Source organism: Oryctolagus cuniculus, chromosome 4 (assembly GCF_051225735.1).
Source record: "Oryctolagus cuniculus isolate XC-2025 breed Fujian yellow rabbit chromosome 4, ASM5122573v1, whole genome shotgun sequence".
NCBI lineage: Eukaryota > Metazoa > Chordata > Mammalia > Lagomorpha > Leporidae > Oryctolagus > Oryctolagus cuniculus.
Window position 1 is genome coordinate 118400875 of NC_142870.1, and position 20096 is coordinate 118420970.

Below are 20096 nucleotides of genomic sequence, written 5' to 3' on the forward strand. Positions count from 1 at the left end.
AGTTTAACTGATTTCTAATTGTTTTAACTATGTCTTATATTTATTCAGAAGCTTTGATATCTTGGGAACTTGCTAATCCTTTTTTTAGTTAGCTGATTCTTAGAGATAGTGGACAACTCGCCTAGCAGTGAGCTTTCATAAACAAACCAACCAATCCAGAGCTTGTCCTCGCTACTTCCTCTTTATGAGGCTCTCAGACTCCATGGCATTATCCACTATTCTGATCAGCCTGTAATTAAGTTTCAAACGAAAATGTCCCAGAACCCATTGAAAGTATTCAAACTACCAATCTCATCTATTTCCTCTGCCTTCCCATTCCTTCGAGAAAACAACAACGAAGGCTCCTGATCACATTTTCACTTGCTACCTTTGACTAAACCCTATCACTTCCCCCATGAAGGGGGGAAGTGATGTGCTGCTCCTTCCATTTCCAAGGAACAATGAATATAGTAATCTTCTTTCTTCCTATCATTTCTTTTCCTGTTCATCTTACAACTGCTGATTAAAACAAACCCCAGATACCTTTAAAAACTAAACCCTGTCCATTATTCTTCCTCTTCTTCTAACTCCCAAAAGATTATTATCCAAATTGTTTTTCTATGTTTGAATATCATTAATTCAACCATTTGGATCAACTAATTTAACCAAACAAGACTCCAATCATAATGAGATATTTTGGCTTTTATGAAAAATTCACCAAGTCCATAAATATATTTGTTTTCAATGTGCCTCTGCTATTTTGTTATATTTCACTTCTTGACCACTGATGCTTCATTTTCATAATCATGAAATGCAATCACTTATTCTGTAATTCAATATATAAGAATTAAAATGTATATTATGTGTCAGGTACAAGATCAATAGGATGTATTTATGCCCTGCAAAAGAACTCACTTCTGAGAAAGCTGTGAAATTTTCTAGAGAATAAAATCTAAGTGACTGCACTAAATGAAGAAGTACAAGAATTATTCAACAAAGACATCAGCCACAAGAACACTAAAAATTGAATCCCCATCTTATTTGCTTAGAACAGTGAACATTCTAAAGTAGCTGGAATAGCTGGAGACAGATACCTTAAAGGTAGTTTGTGATCAAATAATAACAATTCTTAAGTGACATATATCTTGTGGTAGTAAGGGGTCCAAAGCAGGAAAGTGTTACAACTGGTTTTGTTTTTTGGAATAACAATGTTGTTAGAAACTTTGAAGAACTGATTGGAAGAAATAGACCCAAAGTAGTAACAGTGATTAGCAAACCATCACCATTGTCCAACTGAAAGGTGATAAATGTTTTAGGCTAGACAGAGGTAGAGAGGGAAAAGAATGCATTCAAATGAGAATTGGAAGATTACAATCAAAGAAATAACAAGGGCATTTAACAGGGAAAAAAGGGGGGAGGGATCTAGAAGCTTTTCAGTGTCTCTCACATGGATAACTACTACCATCATTAATGAGAAAATGAACAAAGCAAAGACTGATGTGCAATTCCACAAAGTCTACATTTTCAATGGAACAAATTATACCAAGTAAAAAATAAAATGAACTTGCAAATCTTTGAAATATGTGTTGTAGTGCGAAACGTTGTTGAAAATAATATAAAAAGAATTTTAGAAAACACCAGACAAGTTTCAGTTTAAATAAAACAGTTTAACAAGTTTCATTTTAAATAATTATATTGCTCAATATATTTGTATTAAAAATTAAAGCTTGTATCAATTAATCATTATTAAATGTTTTTATGTTTTATTCTACTTCTAAGGCTAACCTTCCCAATTACTAGACTTACATATTTACATATCCAAGTTTCAGTAATAAAATTGTTGAGTCACAATCCACATTAATTCATTAATCACTAATACCTCCTACTTCTCAACTATACTTCTAGAAAGTAAAAAAGGTAGCTTTGACATTCTCATATAAACAACAAAGTTTAAGTCTCTAAATGTTAATATCACAAAATTTTAAATCACTGAATTTATGACATCTGAATGTATTTTATGTGAAACTTTAAATTGCAGATATATATGTGAATACATATCACATAGAATATCTCCAAAGTAAAATTAAGTGGGTTGTTTAAAATTTGTTATGCATAATGTTTTTCCCCAAGAAGCTTTGTAAAATGTAAACTATTACCTCAGATTCACAGATGATATCATAACTATTTTAGCACATCATTAAATATTGGAAACAGACAACTTGTTTTAACATCAATACATATGTTTATAGATAAATATCATCAATTGCTTATAGTACAAGCAGAGCATATTTTTATAGAGAATGATATTATGAGAGAAATAAATTATTCAGGAAAAAATCCCAATGAGAAGAAATGACCCACAATGTGAATGCCTGTATCAGTTTATAAGGAGTCATTGGATCAGCGACAAATAACAACTATACATAGGAAACCTGAGAACTCTACAAGCCTGAAAACAGCAGCAAATACATTTAAATGACAATATCAAGTAAAGTATATATACACCCACGCACATACAAAGTCACACACACATGTGATCTTAAAAAAACTCAGGGAGAATGCAAATTGTGAAAAATCAAAACTATGTGTGGATTTCAAATTTTTACTGTACAAAAGTAAACTTATTTTCCATGAACATTTTGAAATACTCTTGAAAAATGATTATCTTAATATAACATCATGAAAAAACTATAGCATTACATGCGAGATACATAATTTTATAGGTTAAAGAGTATATACTTACTACAAATATATTGCTTCAGGTCTATATAATACTGGAACTGGAGAAATTATTGTTCCTTGAGTTTATTTGATCAATAGATCAGTTATTCCTGTGTTTATGATTTTAAGATGGCATGAGGTGTAGAGAAAAATAGTAAAGTAAAAACCAGATTTTAAATCAATCCTTTATAGTATATTACATTCAATAAAACTGCTGAAATTTGAATGAAAAATTACTGAAAAACTACGCTTCTTTCAAAAAACCTCTAGTATGACAACTCCTTTTAAGATTTCTCTTTCATAAACAAATGTAGAAAAGAATACATAAAATGTCACAAATAATTATGTATTAGATGATCGTATTATTAAACACACACTGAAGTGTAACTATCTGTCTATATTTATATAAAGTAACTTTTAAAATCATAACCTCCCTAAAGATAAAAGCTTTAACATATTTATGAGATCATAAAGACTATAACTCATATTAATCCAGTGGTTATCAAGAATCAAGAATAATTCAGTGTTGCTAAGATTTCCTACTTTCTTTGTGCTTTTGTTTTTGAAAACATGCTATTGAAAAAATACAATCATTTTGATTTTTTCTGTGTATTTTTGTTAATAATTTTGTATAAAAATATATATATACACACAAGCTTAGTTTTCATTTTCTCCATTTTTCCAGTTTGAATTTTTTCTATATTGTGAAACATTACTAGTTTTTCATGTTGGAACAATGCTAAACTATGTAGGAATTTATACTCACAGAAGTTTCATTTAATGCTAATGTTTTCTTCAACTTTATGTTCTCCTATAAATAATTTCATTAGTTTCTGGCTTATTATTTTTTTGTTTTAATTACTGATTTTTGCAAACATAAACAGATAATGACATATGAATTATTTCCTTTTAATTTATACAAATATTAGTACACAATATGAAATCTCTTTTCCTCCCTTTCTTCACGTAACAATATACTCTAAGATAATCAAGCACCACAGTTTCTCCTTTCCTCCTTTCTATACAGTTGCATAGTGCTCCATTAATTGGCTAAAGCTTCAAACATTTGTTCACCTAATCTTCCAGGTATAGACAGAAATGCTTATCTAAAAATGAATTTGTCCAATTCCAAAATTCTTCAGATTTCAATTTATAAAAGTTCTACACTTCTATTGCAGACAGAAAAAAGGTATTTCTAATGAATTGCTTTCAGTGCATGCTTTATACTATATTTATAAAAAGAACTAAAAATATTTAGATGAGTATATTACTGCATTTTATTCAGTTTCCTAATGCCATCTTTGTATTTTATAGCATAAAATAGTTTTCTATGAATGGTGTAAAACATGTAACAATTTCTGGGGCAGATGGGGTGCAGTGGGTTACGCTGCCACCTGAAACACCCACCTCCCATATCAGAGTGCTTGGAATCAAGTTCTGCCTCCTCTTTCCAATGCACCTTCCTGTGAACATGCACTCTGGAAGGCAGAAGATGACGGCTTGAGTACTTGGATCCTTGCCACCCATGTGGGAGACCAGCTTGGAGTTCCTGCTCTTGGCTTCAGCCTGACCCCATCTCAGATGTTCAGGGCATTTGGGGAGTGAGGAAGATTCACTCTCTCTGACTCTCTCAAATACATAAAAATAGATAATCTAAATTTTCTGCACAAAAAGTAATTTTACTTAAATGGCTTCCCATGATCCACTTGTATAAAAACCAAGGAGTAAACAAGTAAGGGACTCCGTGTGTGAATGTGTATCTGTATGCATGTGCATTTGTGCATGTGAAAAAGAGAATGAAAGAATAATCATCAAAATATTAACAATACTTATGGTAGAATTAGAGTTAGTTTTTCTTGTATTCTGGATGATTATATTTCCCAAACTATTTTCTATATATGGGGATCATTTTTATAACTAATATAAAATTATATCTAAAAGTTTTTACAGATGAATGGGAAAGGGGAGGAGAGGGGAGGGGGAAGGGAAGGGAAGGGGAGGGGGAGGGAGGGGAGGGAAGGGGAGGGGGAGGAGGGGAGGGAAGGGGAGGGGGAGGAGAGGGAAGGGGAGGGGGAGGGAAGGGAAGGGAAGGGGAGGGGGAGGAGAGGGGAGGGGAGGAGAGGGGTGGGGGAGGGAAGGGGAGGGAAGGGGAGGGGGAGGAGAGGGGAGGGGAGGAGAGGGGAGGGGGAGGGAAGGGAAGGGAAGGGGAGGGAAGGGAAGGGAAGGGAAGGGAAGGGGAGGGGGAGGAGAGGGGAGGGGAGGAGAGGGGAGGAGGGGAGGGAAGGGAAGGGAAGGGAGGAGGAGAGGAGGGGAGGGAGGAGGGGAGGGAAGGGAAGGGAAGGGAAGGGAAGGGAAGGGAGGAGGAGAGGGGAGGGAGGAGGAGAGGGGAGGGGAGGGGAAGGAGGGGAGGGAAGGGGAGAGAGGAGGAGAGGGGAGGGGAGGAGAGGGGAGGGGGAGGGAAGGGAAGGGAAGGGGAGGGAAGGGAAAGGAAAGAAAGGGGGGAGGAAGGGAGGGAAGGGAAGGGGGAGGAGGGGAGGGAAGGGAAGGGAGGAGGAGAGGAGGGGAGGGAGGAGGGGAGGGAAGGGAAGGGAAGGGAGGAGGAGAGGGGAGGGGAGGGAGGAGGAGAGGAAAGGGGAGGGGAGGGGAGGGGAGGGGAGGGGAGGGGAAGGGAAGGGAAGGGAAGGGAAGGGAAGGGAAGGGAAGGGAAGGGAAGGGAAAATTTCTCCTCTGTAAATGGCACTCCTGAGAAAGAGAAAAGGCAAGGAACAGACTAGGGGAAAATATTTGCATATTGCACAGGCAACAAAGGACTTGTATCCAGAATATATAAAGAACTTGCTAAACGCAATAGCATGAATAGAAAAATCCCATATAAAATAAATACTAAGACTTGATCAGAAATTTCACCAAAAGGGCATGTCAACAGCCAAAAAAAAAAAAAAAAAACACATGAAAGAATGTTCGATGGAGCTGGCCCTGTGGTGTAGCTGGTTAAACCACTGTTTGCAACGCTAGCATCCCATGTGGGCATCAATTCAAGTCCCAGTGCTCCACTTCCAATCCAGCTCTCTGCTGATGTGCCTGGGAAAGCAGCAGAAGATAGTCCAAGTGTTTGGGTCCATGTTTCCACATGGGAGAGCTGGATAAAGTTTCTGGCTCCTGGCTTAGGTCTGGTTAAGCCCTGGCCATTGAGTCATTTTGGAGAATGAACCAGCGCATGGAAGATCTCTCTCTCTCTTTGTCTCTCCCTCTCTCTCTAAAATTCTTTCACATAAATAAATAAATCATATTTTAAAAAAATTTCAACATCATCACACATTATTAGGGAAATGCAAATGAGATAACTATGCCCTTTAGAATATCAAAAATACTTAGCTAAGATATTAGCAAAGATTCAGAGAAAATAGAACCTACAAAAATAGACCCAAAAGGAAAAGGTACTTTTGGATGCAGATGAGGAAAGATATACTCTGCTTACCATTTATAGGAAACATTATGTGATAGCAATGGATTTCAGTTCATGTACGCTTTTTTAGAATTATGATGTTGAAGCAGGTATTTTATGTACAAATATTTTTCAAAAATCAATCTTCTGTCTCAAAGAATATAAACTGTCATATTTCACTCAGTTTGCATCTGACATATGTTAAAGTATTCCCTGTTGCACTTTTATTATCATAAACAGTAAACTATCCAAAGCTCAGAGGAATGAAACTAACAGCATGTTTATGAAGATTCATCAAAACACTTAGAGAGAATACAAATTAGTTAATTTTTCAGTTTCATTTGTCTGAATAATGAATTCTGTTTTAGAAACTACAACTCTAAGCTATTGAAGGGCGAAATGCAATGGCTTGGGGAAAAAGTGTGATAGCAAATTGAACTACTTATTGGAAATGCTAATCTTGACAAATCGGACATAACCATTTTTCTGTAGGACTTTGATCACACTAAAAATCTGAGCTATTGGGGCCGCAACCTGCAGTGCCAGCACCCTACGTGGGTGCCAGTTCAAGTCCCAGCTGCTCTGCTTCTGATTCAGCTCCCTGCTAGTGTGCCTGGGAAAGCAGCAGAGAATGGTCCAAGTTTTTGGGCCCCTGGAACCACGTGCGAGACTCAGAAGAGGCTCCTGGCCTCACCCTGGTCCAGCCCGGGACATTGTGGCCATTTGGAAAGTGAATCAGTGGATGGAAGATCTCTCTCTTTCTCTGCCTCTGCCTCTCCCTCTCTGTAATTCTGACTTTCCAATAAACAAACAAATATTTTTAAAAAATAAAAATAAAATACTGGGCTACTTTGCTCTTTAGTCACTATCAGTCAATAAGATAAATTTTAATATTTTATTTTCTTTTTCACTTTGCTGTCTTATCTATTTCCTAGCAAATGAAGAGATAGTTTGAATAAATATAATTGTCCCTGATTCTTTCAGTAGCTAGTTCATATAACTCCAACAATCACATCTTATGTTATTCATCAAAGTTTTATTTAACTGTGCAAATAAAGATTTTTACTTATAGTTGTTGTATATGAAGTAGAAATGATTTTAAAATAATGAAGTGAAATACTACGGTGTGAAGAGCAATGCAGTTGCTTTTACACAACCTAAATACAGAAACTTTCCTATATCAGACAATAAAATGCCATTTAGAACAAAATACATTCACAGTAAGAAACTATGGCTGTACCCTTGTTTCATTTAAAGAACACTGAATATGAAATCTTCAAAAATTTCATGAAAAATGTAAAATAAAAGATAAGCGTTGTTTTTAACATACTTAAGCACACTTTTTAGTTCCACTTTTGCATAAACATTTTTGAACTATCCTCATAGTCTAATAGAGGGAAACTTTTTTTTAAGTTTTTTATTTAATGAATGCATTTATTCAAAGATACAACTTTAGGCATACCCATCCTCCCACCCCAACTCCCATCCCACCTCCCTCTCCCTCTCCCTCTCCCATCTCCCTTATTATGATTCACTTTTAGTTTAATTTTATATGCAGAGGACCATATATGAAGTCTATGTTAAACATAGACTTCAACAGTTTGTACCCACGCACACACACAACGTATAGAGTACAGTTTGAGGACAAGATTTGCAGTTGATTCCCATAGTACAACTCATTAAGTATGGAGATCAACAAGAGAAGTAAGTGCACAATGACTTCTGTTGTTCCTTTAGCAATCACCACTCTTATTTATGATGCGAGTGATCACCCAAGGCTCTTGCCATGGGTTGCCAAGGCTATGGAAGCCTTTTATGACTATAGACTCCACCGCTATTTGGACACAGCCATAAGCAAAGTGGAAGTTCTCTCCTCCCTTCAGAGAAGAGTACATCCTTCTTTGATGACCCTTTCTTTCCACTGAAGTCTCACAGAGATCCTCCATGTACGATATTTTTTGCCACAGAATCTTGGCTTTCCATGCCTGAAATGCTCTCACAGTCCTTTCAGCCAGACCAGGAAGCCTTAAGGGTTGATTCTGAGGTCAGAGTGCTATTTACAGCGAATGTCATTCTAGGAGTCTGCTGTGTGGACTACTTCCCATATTGGACTTTCCTTCCTTTTTAATTCTATTATTATTACCAGGCATTTGATGTTATTTATATGATCACTTTTACACTTAAACCTATCTATATGTTCACTTTAACATTTAATATGCTCATTTTAACAGTTAAGATGGCATTTATACCACCAATTTTTATGGGTTTCCAGTCCTATGTCAAATTTTTAGGCTGTACCCTTAGAAGTCTGTAGGGCTGTATGCAAAGCTATACTGCTTTATAGTTATAGACTACTTCCTCTTTCTCTTATTCCCCTCTTATTTTTAACTGAGATCTTTTTCCAATTGACTTAAAATACATATTATTAACTATGTTACATAAAGAGTTCAACATGTAGTATGAAGAAGAGAAAAGAAAAAAGAAAGAAAACAGAGGAAAAAAAGGATATACAAAATAAAAAATAACAGTAACAAACTGAACCTTGACAGTCAGGCGAAGGACTATTCAAATCATTGATTCTAAATTTTACTTCTAAAGCTTTCATTTTAGGAGTGCTATTAATTCTTCCAAATCAGGGAGAACGTATGGTATTTGTCTCTTTGGGACTGGGTTATTTCACTTAGTATGAGGTTTTCCAGCTTGCTCCACTTTGTTGAAATGACCGGATTTCATCCTTTTTTTTTTTTTTTTTTTTTTTTTTTTTTACTGCCATGTAGTATTCCATAGTGTATATATCCCACAATTTAATAGAGGGAACCTTAAACTTTACCTAGCCCAATACACAGATAATTTCCTTAGCACAAAACTGTATCTGTTTAATGGTCTCACCACTGCCTGGTACATATTCTATGAATACATAGGAGAAAATATACCGTCATTAAAATGAAGAGAATGGAAATGGATTCTAGTAGACTGGATTTCTAACAATCATCAGAAAAATATCACCTATCCTGTGTATTCATTTGCAGAATGACCTTGCCAGTCCTCCGTCAAGAGCTGGAGTCTACTTCCTGTGACCTTGTAACTGGTTTTGACCAAAAATTGCAGTCAATGTTAATTCTGATTTTGAGCCTGGAAAGGTGTCCTAAACACTGGTCCAGAGACTTACTTATGTGAAGAAGCCCAGTTGGCAAACTGGAGAGAGCCATGAGGAAAGTAAGAGGGCCAATCTCCAACCCAGCTTTGTCAACACGTTAGACATATAAATGAGTCCATATTGGATGTCCATGTGCAAACTCCATCCTACTACAACACCACTTGAGAGACAGATGGCTCACAGAACAGAGAAATAACTCACCCAAGTCCTCCTGGAATGTTAACAAGTACAGTGATTTTTGTTTTAAATGCTAAGTTCTGAGGTTGTTCATTAGCACAGCAAATAGGAATTTAAAACATTTGTCATAGCCGGCGCCGTGGCTCAATAGGCTAATCCTCCACCTTGCGGCGCCGGCACACCGGGTTCTAGTCCCGGTTGGGGTGCCGGATTCTGTCCCGGTTGCCCCTCTTCCAGGCCAGCTCTCTGCTGTGGCCAGGGAGTGCAGTGGAGGATGGCCCAGGTGCTTGGGCCCTGCACCCCATGGGAGACCAGGAAAAGCACCTGGATCCTGGCTCCTGCCATCGGATCAGCACGGTGCGCCGGCTGCAGCGGCGGCCATTGGAGGGTGAACCAACGGCAAAGGAAGACCTTTCTCTCTCTGTCTCTCTCTCTCACTGTCCACTCTGCCTGTCAAAAAATAAAAAAAATAAAAAAAATAAAAAAAAAAAGAAATAAATAAAACATTTGTCATGGGGCTGGCGCCCTGGCACAGTGTGTTAATCCTCCACCTGTGGCGCCAGCATCCCATATGGGCGCCAGTTCTAGTCCTGGCTGCTCCTCTTCCAATCCAGCTCTCTGCTATGGCCTGGGAAAGCAGTGGAGGATGGCTTAAGTGTTTGGGCTCATGCACCCGTGTGGGAGACCAGAAAGAGGCTGCTGGCTCCTGGCTTCGGATCAGCACAGTTCCGGCCGTTGTGGCCATCTGCGGAGTGAACCAATGGAAGGAGGACCTTTCCCTCTGTCTCTCTCTCTCTCACTGTCTGTAACTCTACCTCTCAAATAAATAATAAAAATCTTTAAAAAAATAAATTAAAAATAAAACATTTGTCATATATCTAATTTTAGTGGAATCCTCACAGAAATCAAATCTCCACACCCATTTCCAAATTAAAAAAAAAAAAAAACTATTCTAACATTAGCTTTCTATTTTATAAAATTTATATTTCTATATCAATTGTAAAATAACAGATAAAAACAATATAAGCAGTGAATCTATTTCTAAAGTTAGGCTCAATTTTCTGTTCCTTATTAAGGAAAAACACAAATAATACTCTTAGAACATTTAACAAGATGAAGACCATAAAAAAATTATTACCTGGACACTTAACACAGAAGATCCAAAGCTACAGTCCAAAGGCAGGCAAGAGGAATGTCAAATATGTTTAAGACAAAAACATTTATATTTTCTTGTACATATGATAAAAATAGGAAAAAGTGCCTAAAGCATTGCCTCTGGATAAAGAAAGAGGCTGCCAATTCCCATAAATTTCAAATAAGTAGAAATCCAAACTACTGTGCCGAACAGATTTTCTACAGCTCAGCATTCTTTTTGTAGCAGAGGATTATCAGTCTGTAAGTTTTGGGAATTCAGTCTCTTCAATTGGCTTATGAAAGTATATTATCAGTGTTTTGAAGTTCGAAAATTTAAATAATAGGTTATAGAAATTAAATGCAAAATACAAGGGCATGGAATTAAGGACAAAAATGTATATATTCAGTTTTAGAAATGATCATGTTTCACATATCACACTAAGTGATTAAAACAATTTCACTTAAATTCCTGTGCATTTATTAGCCAGATTTATGGTCAGTGATAGAAACTATAAGTCAAAAAAAAAAAAAAGGAAAGAAGGAATGGAGGTAGGGACAGAGAGAAGGAAATGGGGTAGGAAGGGAAGAATTAAGCTTCCACTAAAAGGTTTACAGTAGAAATAGATAAAAGCAACAAAGACCAAATGTGAAAATACTTTATCTTTTGACTTAAATACACAATCTATAACAGACTTTTACTTATTCCTGCATTCCCTTTCTCAAGACTATATAGTCCCCCTGACTCCCTTTTTTAAAAAATTTGTTTATTTGCTGATTTGAAAGGCAGAGAGAGAGAGAGAGAGAGAGAGAGAGAGAGAGAGAGAATCTTCCATCTGTTGGTTCACTCTCCGAAAGCCCACAATAGCTGAGTTTGGGGCAGGCCATTATCTGCTCCCCATTCCACCCCCGAGTATGCATTAGCATGAAGCTTAATCGGAAGTGGTGGTGAGACTTCATTCCAGCCACTCCAATATGGAATGCAGAAGTTCCAAGAAGCCACTTAACCCACTGTTCCTCAACACAGGCTCTTAAAGAGTTTCCTTTTAATTCTACACCCAACATTCAATCCCCAGCTCATAGATATTAGGGCTCTTAAAGTAGTAACTCTTTGATGAAAGAAAATTAATTATTTCATTACTTCCATAAGCTCTTAGAAAATGTGACAGTGTTTGCTCTCATTGGTCTTTCTCAATTTTCTAATTCCTCATCATTATTTCACAGCCTTATTCTGAGTTATAGTTCACCTCATCTTTTCATACAGAAGGAATTTTTAATCTCCAAATGTGTTACATAACAAGGACTATGAAGTTGGACATTAAATAGCAAAAGTTAGACAAGTTTCAGATGAGCTGCTTTTCATTAGTATGTGAAGTTTTAAAAAGCAATAGATGTTGGTGATCATCATTTCAGTCAATCCAAAAGTACTTACACTTAATTTTGTTTTGAAAAACGTTTCTAGTTCCTGAGAAGGTACGTGTAGAAGGGCAACCTTAGATTCACCTGAAAAGCATGAATTCTAGGAGTCTCCCACCTGTCTCAACTGAGTCTTAACTTGTGTCTAATTTGTTAAATATGTGGGTCCCCTTGGGGCAGCGCCATGGCTCACTTGGTTAATCCTCCGCCTGCGGCGCCGGCATCCATATGGGTACTGGGTTCTAGTCCCAGTTGCTCCTCTTCCAGTCTAGCTCTCTGCTGTGGCCCGGGAAGGCAGTGGAGGATGGCCCAAGTGCTTGGGCCCTGCACACACCTGGGATACCAAGACCCATAGCAACTACTAAATAAGCACCTGTAAAACTGAATTTTTAACCATGATCCTAACCTACATTTTCTCACCATATCCATCTTGCTCCGGCTAATACACGACCTGGTTATATAAGCCGAAAAATAATTATCATCTTTTGGTTGCTCTCTGGACAGTCAAAAGATCTTGACCACTTCATCTGAAAAAAGATAATGCATTTTTTTCAGTAAATATCCTCTCCTCACTACAAATCTTAAAGCCCATTATATTTCTTACCTGGACCACTAAACTGAATCCATAAATTTATCCATTGCCTTTTATTTATTCTATTCTTAATCCATTTCCCACCATCTACAAGGGCAATATTTTGAATACATAAATGTGATCCTGGTACCATATTGATTAAATACTTCAAGAATGCTCCTTCTACTTCAAGATACACCAAACAGCATCTTAAGTCAAAAAGGACCTTTCCACTTTATTCATCACCTCTTGTGCTATTCAATATTCCTAATCACGTAACTCAACCAGGACACAGCATTTGAAGGTGCCTGCATTGTCCTCCTATGCTCATTAGGATATGCTATTTCTTCATCTCAAAATATATACTGCCTTTAACATTTTAAGAAATAGCCTACTCTTCACAAACATATAAATAGTTCTCCATTCTGTGAAATGTCCACTAATTTCACACACCCAAACTGTTATTAGGCCGCAGTGGTTGAGTTGGTAATTTTTTGTATTATGCCACCTTTTACATAGTATGTTACATATATAATAAAACATATATTATATGATAAAATAAAATTTATACAAATATATATATATATATTTATATATGAACATTTAGGTGCCACTGTTGTGATGTAGTTGGTTAAGCAGCTGCCTGCAATACTGGCATGCCATTTGGCATCATCAATTCATGTCCCAGCTGTGTGACTTCTTATCCAGTACCCTATTTTTGTCCTAGAAAAAGTAGCAGCAGATGGTCCAAGTCCTTGGGGCCCCTGCTACCCACATGGGAGACCTGGATGAATTGCCTGGCTCCGTCCTGGCCTAGCTCTAGCTGTTGTGGCCATCTGGAAAGTGAATGAGCAGAAGGAAGATCTCTCTGTCTCGCCCTTTTCTCCTTCCTTCCCTTTCAAATAAATAAATAAATAAATAAATCTTAAGAAAATAAAGAACATTAAATAACTAGCTCCTCTATTAGACTCAGAGCTCCTTATGAGGAACATAAACTAAATTCACTTCAGGATCTTTAGTAACTGAGAAATACTTTGCATGCACTAAACAGAGTAATTACTTGAAAAATGAATGAATGAACAAAAGCACAAAATGATCCCTTAAAGTTAAATTTTATAAACTATTAAATTTAAAAAGGAAAAAGATAATACATAACACACAAGATTTGGGGTACAGAAAATATCTGAGTGGTGTAATTTCACAAAGTGTTACAATAAGAGCTGGAATACTTATGTAAGAGTGGGTCTATAAAGCTACCCTTGATGGATCAGTTAAATGTGCAGAGTAGAGTGGAAATGGGATTAAGGACATATCATGTGAGAATAAACAGTGGAATAATTGAAGTCAAAATGTATGTAAAGTTTTTTTTTTTTTTGAGAGACAATAAGGAGATGTCATGTCTACATCAATGGTTGGGTATTTTTGAGAAGTTGTGAGACATAAAATAGGAGAAAAGTATGGCTGTTAAACAAAATATTTTAAATCACACTATCAAAGGTACCAATTATCATCACCAAGATATTTTAAAATAATTTGCTACACAATTGAATCATTAAAAGAAAGAACCAGATCTTAAATTACTATTTGTTAGCATAGTTTTTAAATGGGTTATCAAGAATGAAATAGTTTATTACAATTAAAAATTGGCTTTTTGACATGTCATTCCAATATATAAAAAGGTAATTTGTTACCTTGTTGTAATATTTATTATTCCATTCTTTAGAGTTCTGAGAAGATTCATGGATGTTCCAGTTAAAACTTAATTTCTGGAGTAGGCATTATGGGACAGTGGGTTAAGTCCCTACATCCAATATCTGAGTGCTGGTGTGAGTCCTAACTGTTCTATTTCTGGGCCAACTTCCTACTACCGTCCTGAAAGGCAGCAGCATTTAGCCCAGTGGTTAGATTCCTGCCACCCACATGCCAAACTCAGAGTGCCAAGATCCTGACTTTAGCCACTCTGAGACTTGGACGTTGCAGGCATTTGGGAGGTGAACTAGCAGAGGGATGACCTCTCCTTCTCTCTGTCACTTTGCCTTTTAAATAGATAAAAATAAACATTTAAAATAACTAAATTTCTTATTATTCCTTGAATCTGACCTTTGATTCCATGATACTTCTCTTTCATTGTGTTCTGTGCTTTCCCTAAAAGAGGTATCAACCTCTGCCTCAAAAATACTTTTCCATTCTTTGAGACAGAATGAAATACCATCTCCTCCAGGATATTCTCCCATGCTACAAAGGCCAGAATGAGGAACACTCTGGACTCAAAAGCACCTCCTCATTCCTAACACAAAGCATGCTGTGTTATTTTTACTCTTTTACTTTTTTCCAAGCATCTTCAAGGACCAAAGTAGGCCTTACTTGTCTCAAACTTCAAACAACTGCATAGTTTTAGTAAACAAAACAAGCTCACTGGATGTTAAAATAACTAATGGTGATGATATTAATATGTGTTGAGATTTTTTAACTGACACCAATCTAAAATTAACATCTATTTGATTTTTTTTCTTTCAAACTTTTATTTAATGAATATAAATTTCCAAAGTACAGCTTATGGATTACAATGGCTTCCCCCCAATAACGTCCCTCCTACCCGAAACCCTCCCTTTTCCCACTCCCTCTCCCCTTCCATTCACATCAAGATTCATTTTCGATTCTCTTTATATACAGAAGATCAGTTTAGCATACATTAAGTAAAGATTTAAACAGTTTGCTGCCACACAGAAACATAAAGTGAAAAATACTGTTTGAGTACTAGTTATAGCATTAAATCTCAATGTACAGCACACTAAGGACAAAGATCCTACATGAGGAGGAAGTGCACAGTGACTCCTGTTGTTGACTTAACAAATTGACACTCTTGCTTATGGCATCAGTAATCACCCTAGGCTCTTGTCATGAGCTGCCAAGGCTATGGAAGCCCCCTGAGTTCACTGACTCTGATCATATTTAAACAAGGCCATGGTCAAAGTGGAAGTTCTCTCCTCTCTTCAGAGAAAGGTACCTCCTTCTTTGATGACCTGTTCTTTCCACTGGGATCTCACTCGCAGAGATATTTCATTTAGGTTTTTTTTTTTTTTCCCCCGAGTGTCTTGGCTTTCCTTGCCTGAAATAGTCTCATGGGCTTTTCAGCCGGATCTGCATGCCTTAAGGGCTGATTCTGAAGCCAGAGTGCTGTTCAGGACATCTGCCACTCTATGAGTCTGCTGTGTATCTCACTTCCCATGTTGGATCATTCTCTCCCTTTTTTATTCTATCAGCTAGTATTTGCAGACACTATTCTTGTTTATGTGATCCCTTTGGTTCTTAGTCCTATCATTATGATCAACTGTGAACAGAAATTGATCACTGGGACTAGTGAAATGGCATTGGTACATGCCACCTTGATGGGATTGAATTGGAATCCCCTGGTATGTTTCTAACTCTACCGTTTGAGGTAAGTCAGCTTGAGCATGTCCCGAATTGCACATCTCTTCCCTCTCTTATTCCCACTCTTATATTTAACAGTGATCACTTCTCAGTTAAGTTTCAGCACTTAAGAAGAATTGTGTATTGATTACAGTATTCAACCAAAAGTATTAAGTAGAACAAAAAAAAAATACTAAGAGGGATAACATATCAAGTTGCTCATCCACAGTCAGGGTGAGGGCTGATCAAGTCACCGTTTCTCCTAGTGTTCATTTCACTTTAACAGGTTTCCTTTTTGGTGCTCAGTTAGTTGTCACCTATCAAGGAGAACAAGTGGTATTTGTCCCTTTGGGATTGGCTTTTCACTCAGCATAATGTTTTCCAAATTCCTAACAGGGATCACTTTTCAGTTAAAATTTAAACACCTAAGAATAATTGTGTGTTAATTACAGAGTTCCATTTTCCATGTCTTTTCCCATGCCATTAGCAGACAGCTGGATTGGAAGTGGAGCAGCCAGGTCTCAAATTGGCATGCATATGAGATGCTGGTGTTGCAGGCAGTGGTTTTACCCGTGGCACCACAACGCCAGCCCCTCTAGCAACACTTCTAAGAATAGCATCAGAGTAAGAAAATATATGTCTAAATTACAAAACATTACATCATCTGAAGTTTGTGTTTTCAAACATTTTTTAATGAGATAGAGAAAAATATTTTGAGATTTTATTGAAGGCAGTGGAGAGTAACATGTACAAACCTTAATTGTACCTTGTACTGGATATGCCACTTTGGCCCCCTTAGTTCTATTATCCTGAGCACACTTTTTACACATTTATACATTGCAAATAATAATAGTGACAACTTTACAAGGTTGTTTTAAGAAGTGGAATAAAAATGTAAAAGATTCAGAACATTGACTAGCACAGAACGTTATCAATAACAAAATCTATTATAGCAATGGCAATAATGATGATGACAGACATGGTTCTCTTAAAAAAAAAAAAAAGCTGAGAGTGAACCTTTAGTCTAGTGGTTAACATACTGGATACAGACACTCACATTCCAAATCTCAGTGTCTAGGTTCACTTCCAGCTCAGTCTCCATCTCTACATTCCAGACTTTTGCCATTTCAGACCCTGGGAGGCAGGACATGACGGCTCAAACAGCTGGGTTCCTGACATCCACATAGGAGATCTGAATTGAGCTCTCAGTTTCTGGCCCAGGACAAACTAGCTTCAGTCATTGTAAGCATTTGAGTGGTAAACTAAGACATGAGCATTTTTCTCTTTGCCTCTCTCTGCCTCTCAAATACAGAAAACAAATTGAAATTAGACTTGTTTCAGCAGGACCAGCTAGGTTCCAAGATACACTAGGTCAACCACTAGGATGGCATTTTATAGTGAACTGAATATTAAGAGACATAGAGAACTTCAATATTTTCTTTATAAGCATTTTGTGTTGAAAAATACCAAACTACATTTTTAGTCATCATTATTCTGGGCATAGTAGTGTTGATGTCATGCTTTTCATTCTTAGGATTGATATTTTAGAGTTCCTTTTTAGATATTTAAAAATACTTTATTTCTGACAAGATAATTCTGCTACCTCACTAACTAATCATCTCAAAGCCCACACAATTATTTACATTGTACCATTAATGGCCCGTTTCTTTTTTAAAACTCAGGCAATCATTGTGACAGTAACAAGTCAGGGTTTGAGAATATTTGAGTTGCCAGTCTCCTTTGTTCCTTCTTAAAAGAGATGTCACTCAAATCCACGTCTGATTGGTACTTCCCAAAGAACAAGAAAGAAAATTTGCACTTGTCATGAAGTTATTTTAAAATAATATTAGAAAAGATTGAAACGTTTAAAAATTTCTTTAGAGGTGCTTGCTATGCAAATGTGCTGAGTGGGATGTTTAAAAAATCTTCTTTAAGAACCATATTTGTTTGAAAATCATTTGAGACCCTAATTAAGTGGAAGTGGAATGCTAAGACTCATGTGGTAACTGCAAATAATTTTAAAGTGATTGCTGCATATCAATCATCTTTGTGCCAAAACATTTACTTTGAACATATTTAGAATGAGATTATCCATATAGTTAAAAGTAGCATTAACAAAACAAAAATTAAGTCAATATATAATAATCTTTTGGGAAATGGGTGAAAAGGATGGTATCAGAGAATAAATTATGTATGGCTTATTTAAAATTACATGAATGCAAAGAGTAATTTAAGCAATGATGGCAATTTCACAGTTAGCCAGACATTTATGTCTTTTGTTTTGTAAATGTGAGTATGTGATGTGTGTATGCATAAAAGAAGTGTATTGTGGAGTTTCTAGATGGATGTATAATCTTTGCAAGCACATATTTCTGTGACAACTTTGACAAACATATTTTGTAAGTTTGATGTTATCATTAGCTCTAGCCATCTAAGTAGTTTTATGAATCATAAGCACTTGTTTTATATGAAATACATACCTGTCAGTTTTCTTTATGCAACCTGAGAGGGTACTAGATATGCTCCACTGAGTGCAAGGAAAAACTTAGGTTTTCTGTGACTCAAAGATGCAGGCTTTAGAGCTGCAATTTTAATCTGGGTTCCACCCCAGATATAAAACAAGTCGCCAGCGCCGCGGCTCACTAGGCTAATCCTTCGCCTTGCGGCACCAGCACACAGGGTTCTAGACCTGGTCGGGGCGCCGGATTCTGTCCCGGTTGCCCCTCTTCCAGGCCAGCTCTCTGCTGTGGCCAGGGAAGTGCAGTGGAGGATGGCCCAAGTACTTGGGCCCTGCACCCCATGGGAGACCAGGAGAAGCACCTGGCTCCTGCCATCGGATCAGCGTGTTGCACCAGCCGCAGTGCGCTGGCCAGCCGCAGTGCGCTGGCCGCGGTGGCCATTGGAGGGTGAACCAACGGCAAAGGAAGACCTTTCTCTCTGTCTCTCTCTCTCACTGTCCACTCTGCCTGTCAAAAAAAAAAAAAAAAAAAAAAAGTCGCTGTTTAAAAGAAAGCTGATGAAGTGATGAAGTTGAGACTGAACGGCTTCTTTCAAAAAGTTCTTGCAGCCCAGCAAGCTTTCACAAACTTTAAACAGTAATATAAAAACTGGCCTTTGAGTGTTTAAAATATACAGGAAAATTCCAAACTGTATACTAAGTCGACAGTCTTTGCATTTCACTTTGTTTAGATGTATCTCACCTATTGATTCCAGTCTGAGATACGTAGAAATAAAAGTGGTTTCTCATCATTACACTTAGTACTGTGTCTATCTGCCTTGAAGGAAATAATTGAAAATGGTAAGATTATTTGGTCTGGTTAAAGACCAGCTGCAGATTGTTGGCAGTATGGAAAGTTAGAGGCCTTTTGCAAACTAAGAAGGGGGGCAGAGAGTGAATGAAGAATTTATTGACCAAAGTAGAGCCTACTTGATCCTACTCAGCTGGAAAAGACCATGATCAGCGAACTGTCTTGGCGTATAAAGATGAGGCGAATACAGTAATTGGAAACAGAATCCAGAACAACACTCAGAGTGGTAAAGAGAGGCAAATTTGAGTCAAAAGTGAAAAAAATGGAGCTGGAACAACAAAATGATTATATTATTTCTATGATTATTAATGGTATTTATAACAATACTAGGCCAAGACCAGTATATAATCAATAATGAAATAAGAACCTTTGTAAAACAAGTTCATACAGATAATAGCAAGTACCATTTATTAAGCATAGAGAATTTCAATATTTTTAAAAGCATTTTTTGTTGAAAAATACCAAACTACATTTTTAGTCATCATTATTCTGGGCATAGTAGTGTTGATATCATGCTTTTCATTCTTAGGATTGATATTTTAGAGTTCCTTTTTAGATATTTAAAAATACTTTATTTCTGACAAGATCATTCTGCTACCTCACTAACCAATCATCTCAAAGCCCACACAATTATTTACACTATTTACTTATTGCACTGAGACACTGGAGGTGATTTTCCTGAGCTTTAGAAAGGATTTCTCCAGCCACTCCTTGTCTGATTAAAATGACCAGAGGCCTACCAAGAGTGAGCAATGTGAGACACTGCTAGGAACTAGACAA

General features: G+C 37.0%; 1 long non-coding RNA gene across 7 annotated transcripts in view; it reads right to left on the reverse strand.

Annotated features, from left to right (window-relative positions):
- Positions 1 to 20096, reverse strand: part of LOC149127085 (uncharacterized) — a 152475-nt gene that overhangs the window by 107239 nt on the left and 25140 nt on the right. Inside the window, exon 3 of one of the 7 annotated variants that reach the window (XR_016232587.1) lies at positions 12447 to 12553. The exons of the other annotated variants lie outside the window; for them this stretch is intronic. This is a non-coding gene — a long non-coding RNA (uncharacterized LOC149127085). The remainder of the gene's footprint in view (positions 1 to 12446; positions 12554 to 20096) is intronic. 7 annotated transcript variants of the gene reach the window in all.